This window comes from Xenopus laevis, chromosome 2L (genome assembly GCF_017654675.1).
Source record: "Xenopus laevis strain J_2021 chromosome 2L, Xenopus_laevis_v10.1, whole genome shotgun sequence".
Lineage (NCBI taxonomy): Eukaryota > Metazoa > Chordata > Amphibia > Anura > Pipidae > Xenopus > Xenopus laevis.
The window spans coordinates 105,077,836-105,089,058 of record NC_054373.1 but is presented as its reverse complement, the minus strand read 5'-3'; the positions used below and the strand labels follow the sequence as shown (position 1 = coordinate 105,089,058).

General features: G+C 37.6%; 1 long non-coding RNA gene across 1 annotated transcript; it reads left to right on the top strand.

Moving 5' to 3' along the window:
• Nucleotides 1–2,831: 2,831 nt before the first annotated feature.
• On the top strand, nt 2,832–8,909 carry LOC121399654. The gene is made up of 3 exons (XR_005965241.1): nt 2,832–2,867; nt 7,452–7,531; nt 8,182–8,909. It is a non-coding gene; the product is annotated as an uncharacterized LOC121399654 (long non-coding RNA).
• Nucleotides 8,910–11,223: the final 2,314 nt, after the last annotated feature.

The following is an 11,223-nucleotide window of genomic DNA, read 5'->3' as shown; positions in this document are numbered from 1 at the left end:
TAGTACATAAAGAAAAGAGACTAGGAGAAAAAGAAGATAGTTTGTAATGTGAGCCTAATGTCTAAAGTTTTCAGATTTTTAGCCAACCCCAACATTTCATTAATGAAAAGCTTTACTAATGCTCCTTTAATATAGCATATGTCTTCATTTGACTTGTTTAGATTGCTTTGCAATACAATAATTTGCCTTTGCCATGTATTTCTAATTAAAATCAAATCTGTAGCATCAGGGAAAATCATGCCATTAACTCAAATGTCCAATTTTGACTTTTACTTAATGAAATACCAGTGGCCTGCATTTAGGACATTATTGCTTTATAGTATTAACACAGACAATAGAATGATGTCCATAAAATAATTTGAAATGTATGTTTGAAATCCACTGATTTTCACCATTGTGATTTTAATTAAATATAATTTAGTGTTTATAAAAGAGGAATTGATTTTGTGTCTGTTTAAACAAAATGACAAGCCATCTGTACAGAGAAGGGAAGGTGCCAGGTGCAGTTCTTCTGCATATTTATATTACATGAGGTTTAAACTCACAGCTTTATTTTTCAATTTCCATAAACAAATGAGCTAAGCAGGTCAAGCTCCGACTAATGTGCCCCACCCTCTAATGTGCACCCAAAATGCAGCCCAAGGCAAATTCACGTTTGTCTCTTGCCAACACCCTTTCCAAAAAGGCTTCCACATAAAAGGGCAGAATTTGCTTCTGAAAATACAAGAGAATTGCACAAAGGCCATTACACTGAAATATAATATATATTTATGTGTGTGTATGTGTTTGTCTTCAGTGTACAACAGATATAATTTCATATACATACAGATAAATGCAAATGTAATATATCTATCGTATGAATACTGTTACCTAATTTGAAAGGTTAGCTCAGTTAGTCATGTGCCAATAAGGTTTTGAAGGGGCCTCCAGTTATACAAAGTTGTGTATGTAGCCATTGAAATGACTTGCGGTGCTTCTTGTCTTGGAATAAGGTGAAAGACCTGGCTGAATATATACCATTAACATGTTTTGTGTGGTCATAATAATTTAAATACCTTGTTTTTCTGTGCCATTCATGTATTGGAACGTAAATTATTGGTGCCTTCACCCCAGCCAAATAAGCTTCTAACAGCTAAAGGTTGTACACCTTTAAATTTACTTTTAGCATGATGTATGGGGTGATATTCGGAGACTGTTTGCACTTGGTTTTCATTGTTTATTATGTTTGGTTTTTGAGTTATTTAGCTTTTTATTCAGCAGCTTGCCAGTTTGCAATTTTAGCAATATGGTTGCTAGGGTCCAACTAACCATAGCAACCATACATTGATTTGAATAAGAGACTGGAATATGAATAGGAGAGGCCTGAATAGAAAGATGAGTAATAAAAAGTAGCAAAAACAATAAATGTATAGCCTTACAGAGCATTTGTTATTTAGATGGAGTCAATGACTCCCATTTGAAAGCTGAAAAAAGTCAAAAGAAGAAGGATAACAATTAAAAAACTATAAAAAATTGAAGGGCAATAGAAAAGTTGCATAGAATAACCCATTCTTTAACATAAGAAATGCTAGGAGAGCCACCCCTTTAATGATCTGATGAAACAATATGTGATCCTTATGTCTAGCTATCTAAAGTTATAAGTCAAATCAACTAGACTTGCTGTAATTTTTTGCTCTTGAAGACGTTTTACTAGTCATCTGACTATTCAATTTACTAGTCATCTGACTGGTTCCTTAATTCAGAATGACTTGTACAAAAATATTTCTGTGGTTAAATATGCTGGAATCTTGTGCCAATCAGCATAATCTGTTTAGTAAAGCCAGCATTAGGTCAGCAACTTCATGGAGGCAAGGTGTTGATGGTATTAGCATGGAGCTTTGAGGTGTTATTGAACCATCCAGGGAGAAGTGCCAAAACAGCATTGTATGTGGCAGACAATAGGTGTTGCACCCCGCCTCTGTTCAAAATTGGTTATTCTGTTTTCATGTATATGGCTTCTATGACCCCTCTTTTGAACCAATCCTCCTCCCTGTCCAGAATGTGAACTTGAAGTCTTCAAACGTGTGTCCTTTTTCCTTTGGATGTAGTTACACAGCCGAGTCCTCACTGCACGGGATACACGATGTTAATCTTCTTGTGCTTTGGATTTGGGTCTTTTGGATGAACCAGTTGCTGCCTCAATGTGTTAAAGCAGACCGGGATGAGATGTTTATTGAAGATCCTTCTAAGTTTTTCAGACACCGTAGGAATATATGGGAGGACCAAGTTCTTTTGCCTGTCCTGCTTTTCACCTTCACTAGTAGTTTTGGTGTTGTTGTTTCTCCATCTCCTCATTTTAACAAAGGCCCAGTCTGGATGCCCACACGTTTGAAGGGCCTCTCTGTGGTCTTTCAACTCTTTTGCCTGAGCCTCTGTACTGGTGGGGATCTTGTCTGCTCTGTGTTGTAGTGTTCTGATAACCCCTAGTTTGTGATCTAGTGGATGGTGGGATTCAAACAGCAAGTACTGGTCCATGTGGGTTGGTTTCATGTAGACCTCTATTTCCAGCTCTATACAGTCCAAAAAAGCATATCTTCCCATGTAAACTTGATGTTGTGCTCCACTGTGTTGATGTGTTTAGTGAAACTATTGTCTGCCATATACAATGCTGTTTTGGCATCTCTCCTTGGAGAGTTTAATAACACCTCATAGCTCCAATTTTACTAATACAATCAACACCTTGCCCTAGCTGGGTTTTCTAAACAGATTATGTTGATTGGAGTAAGAATCCAGGGTATTTAACCACACATATTTTTGTACAAGTCATTCTGAATTGAGAAAGCCAGTTGGATGACTGGTGAAATGTCTTCAAGACCAAAAAAAACACAGTAAGTCCGGTTGATTTGACTTATTACTATAGATATACCATGACCTGGATGAATGAGAATATTCACGTACTTATGTCTAGCTGTTATGTACCCCTACATAACTTCAGCTTACCCTTCAAGTTTCTTGTTTTCAAGCATTTCAAGGGGTTCATAGAGTATTGTTACTGGTCAGTGGTAGATTCCCAGCACAACACCACTAACTCTGGATTAGCTGCAGCAATTTATTTTATCCACTGAAAACCTCCAACTTTCATGGAACAAACGACTGCAGGTCTGTGTAGGAATAAATTAGGTCTGTGTTGTTTTTATAGTTCTTGCAAAGGGTTCCTCAAGTGTTCAACGTGCTTTGCATTAACAGCTCAGAGCTTCTTAAAGGGGAAGTAAAGTCTAAAATAGAATAAGGCTAGAAATGCTGTATTTTGCATACTAAACATAAACATGAACTTACTGCATCACAAGCTTAATCAAACAAATGATTTATGCTTTCAAAGTTGGCCACAGGGGGTCACTTTGTTAAACATCTTTGCAAGACCAAGACTGTGCACATGCTCAGTGTGGTCTGGGCTGTTTAGGGATCGGCATAAATTATCAAATATCAAGTCAAATAATATCTGCCAGAAGCTGATGCAGCAAGACTGATTAATAATCAGAATATGCAGACTGCACTGGGCACTGTGTTGTCATGTAATCTAATCTGGATTGTATAGTTTTTGTATTGTTTAGTACAAATTTTCTCCAAATCTGCAGAACCACTGACTGCAGCAAAATAATCCTCCAAATAGAATCCCAGTTTATCTGTTTACATCTGGCTCCATGATCTTTGTCCCTGCAGCTGGAGTTGGAAACAGTAAAGGGCATGAAAAGTCAAAAATAAAATCCAATGCAAATCTCGACACAGTCGTCGACTGCTCTACAGGGAAACAAACAAAGTGTAAGTAAAGTGTAAAATAAAATAATGCTACCATGCTACTAGTGGCTGCAGCAAAATAATCCTCCAAATAGAATCCCAGTTTATTTGTTTAAATCTGACTCCATGATCTTTGTCCCTGCAGCTGGAGTTGGAAACAGTAAAGGGGATGTAAAGGCAAAATTAAAATCCAATACAAATCTCTACACAGTCGCTGACTGCTCTAGAGAGAAACAAACAAAGCTGCTTGAGTTCTGCATGGCTGGGAAGTAAGGTGGGGGCTCCCCCTGCTGTTCATAAGTATGATTGTTTCCCTGCAGAGCAGTTAGGAACCTTCTGACAATTCCTATCCACCGCAGTAAATGAAGGGAGAATTTCACTGCATACAGTCAGGTTTCTTATAAAAACGGTACACATTTTTTAATTAAAGTATATTGGAGATAGGTTTCTTTTTCATTGAAGAAAGTAAAAATGGGATTTTATTTTTTTGCCCAATATAATTATTTTGCCTCCAATAATGAATAATTATATCTCAGTTGGGATCAAGTACAAGGTACTGTTTTATTATTACAGAGAAAAAGGAAATCATTTTTAAAAATTGTAATTATTTGATTATAATGGAGTCTATGGGAGATGGCTTTTCTAGAATATGGGTTTCTGAATAATGCATCCCATACTTGTAGTTACAATAATAGCACTTTCTATTCGATTATTGCATAACATAATAATCCAGTTTCCGGATCTAAGAATTATTAGAAGCTACAAAACACAGGTTGTTTCCATGATTAAGTCCTGTTATTTTCACCCTCTCCAAGTAGGTGTGAAGATATTTTTGATTAAAGTGTTTAAAATGCTGAGGTGGCTTCTTTTCTTGCTGGTATTCTAGGGGCTATCATAAACTAGGTCTTTTGCTCCAAAAATAGGCTAGCAAATTATTGGCACTATAAGAGATAAATACAAATAAAAGAAGTCAGAAATTATACAGCTGTTTGGGAAGTGACACACACTTCATTTATTGAGGGAAAAATATGACGTTTTTGAAGATTTATTTCGAATGAACACATTATTGAAATAAAAAATACTATACAAGGACCAAAAGATATTGGGGCAAATTCACGAAAGGACGAAGCGGCTAACGCTAGCGCAAATTTGCCAGTGTGATGTAATTTTGTTACTTCGCCGATTTGCTAACGGGTGCTGGTGTAAATTCGCTAGCAAAGTGGACCTACTCTAGCGCTACTCCCCACCCTTACGCCAGGCCAAGTTGCGATATGGTGAAGGGACGTAACTACGCTAATTCACTAACTTGCGCATTTTAATGAATGTTACCTCTTGCGCCAGACTTGCCTTTGCCACCTCAGACCAGGCGAAGTGCAATAGAGTAGATGGGGCTTGCTTCAAAAAAAGCTGAAATTTTTTCTAAGTCCCAAGTTACTTTTTTAAGGGTGATAGGCTGAAAAGGATCGTACATTTTTTTGGGGGTACCCTCCTTCCCCCTACATTTCTTAGCATATGGCACCTAAACTATACAGTGGGCACATGTATAGGGCAAAATAACAACTCTTATTTTATTTTATGAAGCTTTCCCAGGCTTGTGTACTATAATGTATTTGCTGCTACATATACGTCCATTGTACTTTAACTTGGCCCGCATGCAAATTAGGCATCGCTAGCGTAACTTCGCTTTGCTTGACGAATTAACGCTATCACAACTTCACTACCTTTCGCCTCCCTGAGCGCAACTTTGGATTTTAGTGAATTAGCAGCGCCCTGGCGATACTTCGTCTGGCGAAGTGCGGCGAAGGCGTCGCTAGCGCATTTTCTGTGTTTAGTGAATTTGTCCCATTGAGTGCAAAAGACAAGGTGGAGGGGATAATAGATCGGGAATGTAATGCAGGACGAAAGGATGGAGAGAAAGAAAAACCTTACTATGATTATAATTCAAGAAGGAGAGTAGCTACATAACAATTAAGATTATTTTTGCCACTCAACTCTGCCCTAACGTGACTGACAGGGCTCTTGGTTCATGCATGATAACAATTTCTCAGAAATAATACACAGATCCCCTTCTTCTCTCTTAATGGACATGTAACAGGGTTCGGTAGTAACAATGGCAACACCTGCCCCAGTCCAGTGAACAATAACACTTAATCATCAACTTTTACTGATCAATTGCAGTTAGAATATGTAAAGTAAACATCTAATTGTTTACTGTGGATTACTGGAATGGGGTAAACTTTGCCTTTGTCATCATATAAATCCCTAAAATTATTTACATATTCTTATCCTTTCATGGCTCGTTAATAACAACTTTCCACCCAGTGTTCTGCCTATTACCCACACCTACTCCCACAGTAAACTTCCCTTAGCTCTACTCCATTTGCCTACTTTCTCACAACTTTCTTAAGTCACTTTTGGGCCCCTTTTAAAAAAAAAAACTTAATTTCTGCAAAATCCCCATCCTCAGTTACAAGTCTCCATGATCTTCTTTAATACAGTGAAATGCTTCCTCAACAGACAATAGTAATTATGATATCAAAGCCAATTTGTGGTTCTCTCTGCTTATTCCCAAAATGATCTTGGTCCTTAGAGAAAAGGTGAACAAAAACAGATAACCTATGTCATTAACCACTTTGCTCCTTGATAAATAAGTCATTTAATCTATTGATTTATTGAAGTAATTTACAAGGACATGTGCTCCGTGCCAGGTTTGATATCCGGAATTGCTTGACAAAAGGAGCCAGAATACAGTATTTCTAATTTAGTAATTGCAGGAAGTGATTCTGGAATAATTTAGGAGGCATGTGACCTCCTTCTTATGCTGGTGGGTATTTTAAGAAGCTGGTTTGCCTTTTTAATTCAAAGATTCCATTACAGATTCAAAAATAAAAATGTCAGGAAGTAGGACATGCCTATTTATTTTTTTTTCAAATTTTTGGGGAAACAGGGGAGGCCTAGGAACTACTGTATTGTACAACGATTCTGTTATGTGTATATGTGTATGTATATGTATATATATATATATATATATATATTTGTGCGTGTGTATAGTATAATTATCAGTGTAACCGTTTCAAGCTGTATTTACCCATGACAGGATCCGGCTTAGAATCCTTATTGTTGTAAGCCTGCATTCCAGCATTATAATATGTTGTTCCCTGCAGCATGTTTCTGAGCATTCAAGGGAGAAAAAAAGTGTGATTAGCATAATAACAAGTAAATGTCCTGTATGTTTTCACAGTCAGTATTACGCTAAAATATGTGCTCATTTAAATAGTGTGAAAATGTTTTTTTCTCAGCACATCTTCATACACTCATGTGGATAGGTTTGTAAGGTCCATAATGCCGCTGATACAACAACATAGAATCCTTTTGTTTTTATGCACAGCTAGTTAGGATATGCCTGTTATTTATCCGAATAGTGAATACTGTTGCCAAGAAAATAGCTTGATATACTTAGCCCCATTTTAATGAAGGAAGTAGCAGTTTAATACCATGTGACACAAGTTATATAAGTAACAGCAGGGGCATCCCTACAGCAGTGATCCCCAACCAGTGACTCGTGAGCAACATGTTGTTCACCAACCCCTTTGATGTTGATCTCAGTTGCCTTAAAGCAGGTGCTTATTTTTGAATTCTTGGCTTGGAGTGAAATATATACTTCTAATTCTTTTCAGCAAAGCTGATCTTATGAATCTTATGAGAGTAGAGCTGGAGGCTCGGGGAGGTGCAGGGATCTGCTGAAGTCTAATTCCAGGTCTGTATATGTAATATCATGTGTCTCCAAAAGCAGTCACTGTGGTATTTAAGGTTGAGTTGGAAGAATATGATTATCCAACTGAAAAATGGGAATTTATGGATTTGCATCATTGAATGCATTTACACTACAATACCTGCTACAGAATAGGGCTTTTTAAATGAACCACATAGGCCAATAGTGACAATTTCAGTAATTCAGAAATGCTGCTTTACCCTAGACAAGGGTTAAAAACACAGCCACAAGTTGCTTTTTTTAAATAATATTTTCCGACATCTTCAGATTTTTCTTTCCAGTAACTTAAGGGAGATTTCGTTATTTTCAAACCTTTAAACACATTGCCAGGTATCTGACCCAACTCCATTAAAATCCTTAACTGTTTCGGAGGGAATCTGTAGTAAGGCCATGGTATCATTAGTTAAAAGTCCCGGACAGCCAGGTCAGTAGAAACCCATCGGATGGAATGTTTCACATTCTGGCTCTGATTTCCCACATGAAGGTTCAATTTCCTAAGAAATGTGTCATTTTTATTTATCCTTTGTTGTCGCCCCAAATATAAAGCAGACCCAACCTGTGATAACATCAGAGAGATAGGAAGGAAAGAGTTACTTTAACTTGTAATCTCTCTCTCCTTTTTGGTTTTTCCACAGGATGTTTGAAACATGCTTATTCACCGAGCTGTCTGCTGAGTTAACATTTAGTTATGGGAGAGTGTGAGCTGAAGCTGCTGAAAGACATGAAGACCGTGTCACTTTGCATTGCCTTCTGGCGTATTACCTCCAGTAAGTGACTGTTTACTTAGCAGAGGAAAACATAAATATTTGTACTCGTGTTAAAAAAAAAATAGCCGTAACCCTTGTGGAAAAAAAAATATTTTAAGAAGCTTCAAAATATTGGTTTTCCCTTAGTGATCTGGATGGTTCTTGGGTCTCCTCCAGCTTCTGCAGGAAGCATGTTTTTTCCTCCCTCTTTTAAATACAGGGAGATTCTTTCACATTAAGTTCATTTGTCTTTACTTCTACAAAGGAACCTTGGAACTACTGAAACAAAGAGATCTTTCTTTTGTCATGAACTCATACTCTAACAGCAATTTCTAACGCCACGTGTATATGTGCATTTTATATGCTGCCATTGTTCAAATGTAAAATCCGCCGTCAGTACGTAGAGAATTGGTATCAAGTGACTTCAGTTTGTCTTGTTGTGTGCATTCAAGCAGTGTGATTGGGGAAGGGTCAATTCATAAAACCCCTCTAACGTTGTGCCCATCTATCAACAACTAGTCACACTAGCCCACACAACTAGTCACGCTAGCACACACAACTAGTCACGCTAGCACACACAACTAGTCACACTAGCACACACAACTAGTCACTTTAGCACACACAACTAGTCACACTAGCACACACAACTAGTCACACTAGCACACACAACTAGTCACACTAGGACACACAACTAGTCACACTAGCACACACAACACGATTTTGAATGCATAATAAAATAATTCACTCCTTACATAGTTAAGTTGGGCTGAAAAAAAGACCAAAGTCCATCAAGTTCAACCCCTCCAAATGAAAACCCAGCATCCATACACACCCCCCTCCCTACTTTCACATAAACTATATACTGTATACCCATATCTACACTAATTGTAGATTTCACTATCACAATAGTGCCTAATATTATGCTTGTCCAAGAAATCATCCAAGCAGACAAGACAAGTTTGACAAGCAGAGCCTTCTTGTATCTGCCATTTGTAACAACCTGTAGCTATTTGCCGAGCACTTGCCACACGGCGCTGAAACACTTGATTAATTCAAGAAAAGCTTAAAAATCATAGTGTGATTAAATCTGATGCGATTCCAATATGGTCTCCTACATGTCTGGAAGTGAATGCAGGAAACAGTGTCTTTTATAGCCCTTATTTCTCACTGTTTATGGCACCCTGACAAACTGGAAAAATACAAATACGTAAACAGGGGAAAAAGTTGAATCTGCCAATCCCAATGACAAACATAGCATCCTTTGTTGGGAATAAAAGCTGCCACAGTTCTATTTTTGAAATACAGTTACTGTTTTTTTTTTGCTCCTTTATTGTTTTTGGCAGCCACTTCCTAAACCCTTTAGCCTATAAACTGTATGGAGCAAACATAAAATATTCTCTCTTTTATTCTTGCATAGAGAAGACACAAGCTAGGCCACAAATTCCAATGGAAAATGGAAAACATGATCGCTTGAAGGTTGCATATTAAAACAGTGTGTATGTCTCTACCTCTCATCACAATAAAATATATTTATTTGTTGTACTTTGTTGGACCTAATATAAAAACTTGTAGATTACCTTGTATAGGTATGAGACCTGTTATCGAGAATGCTCTGATCTTTGCATAATTTGGATCTTAAGGGGGTTATGTAATAAAAGGCACTAAGTTTGCCCAGGAGCAGTAACCCATAACAACCAATAGGAAATTTGCTTTTAAACAAGTGACCAGTAAATGCTACCTTCTGATTGGTTGTTATGGGTTACTGCTCCTGGGCAAATTTAGTACCTTTTTACATAACCCCCTAAGTCTATTAGAAATAAACCCAATAGGCTGGATTTGCTTCCACTAAGGATTACTTATATATTAGTTTGGATCAAGTACAAGTTATTGTTTTATTATCACAGAGGAAATCTGGATTATTTGATTATCATGGAGTGTATGGGAGAGAACCATTCTGTAATTCGGAGCTTTCGGGATAATAGGTTTCCGAATAACGGATCCCATATCTGTACTGCTTTTCTTTCTGGCAATGGTTGGAGATACCAATAGCATAACTTTAAAAAAAATAGAGCCTTAAAAAAATGAATGATTGGGCAATAGAGGGGAGTGGTGGGCTGAGGTGTTTTGGTGCCCTAGGCAAAATAAACACAGTAGGGCTCATTTATCAACACTGGCCAAATTTGCTCATGGGCCGTAACCCATGGCAACCAATCAGATTGCTGCATACATTGTTCTACTTGCAGCTGGCTTTAAAAAGCTTATTACTGATTGGTTGCTATAGGCAACTGCCCATGAGCAAATTTGCCCAGTGTTGATAAATGAGCCCCAGTGTGTCCTCCAATTGCACCACCTCCAACATTAATATCTGTGTATAAGTCAGTTTTTCTGATTTTTATTTCCAGCCTCTTATGTCTGGTGCTTCCACATTAACTTTTTATTTTCCTGGGATTCTTTTTATTGGAATTATTTTTGTCTATTTATCCAATTATTTCTTCCCAGTTTTTCATAGCCTATTTCTGCCTACTTTGCTCCTTTAATTCCAGTGTGCTGTTTTCTTGTCTCGTGTTGTGCCTTTCCCAGCTTCCCATTGACTTTTTTAGATTACGCAAGGTCTAAAGCAGTGTAAAATAATGGCGTCAAATGCAGCATTTGTGTGGCTTAAAATAAAACACACACACCTTGATACATAAAGGTATACAGCTTTTACATTGCTTTTTCTGGCATAATTGTTTTACACTGTATGGTAAATATGCCCCTATGATCGCTGGTATTGCAGCCACACATCCAATGAGGAAAGAGAGTGCTCTGATTGGTCAAGTTAGTGTAGAAAGCTGATTTTGGAGGAGAGGAAGCAGTGGGGTGGGAAGAATGGAGCTGGGGTATCTCTGTCACAAATTATATTGCACTAGGAAATGGGGCCCTTTTACAAGG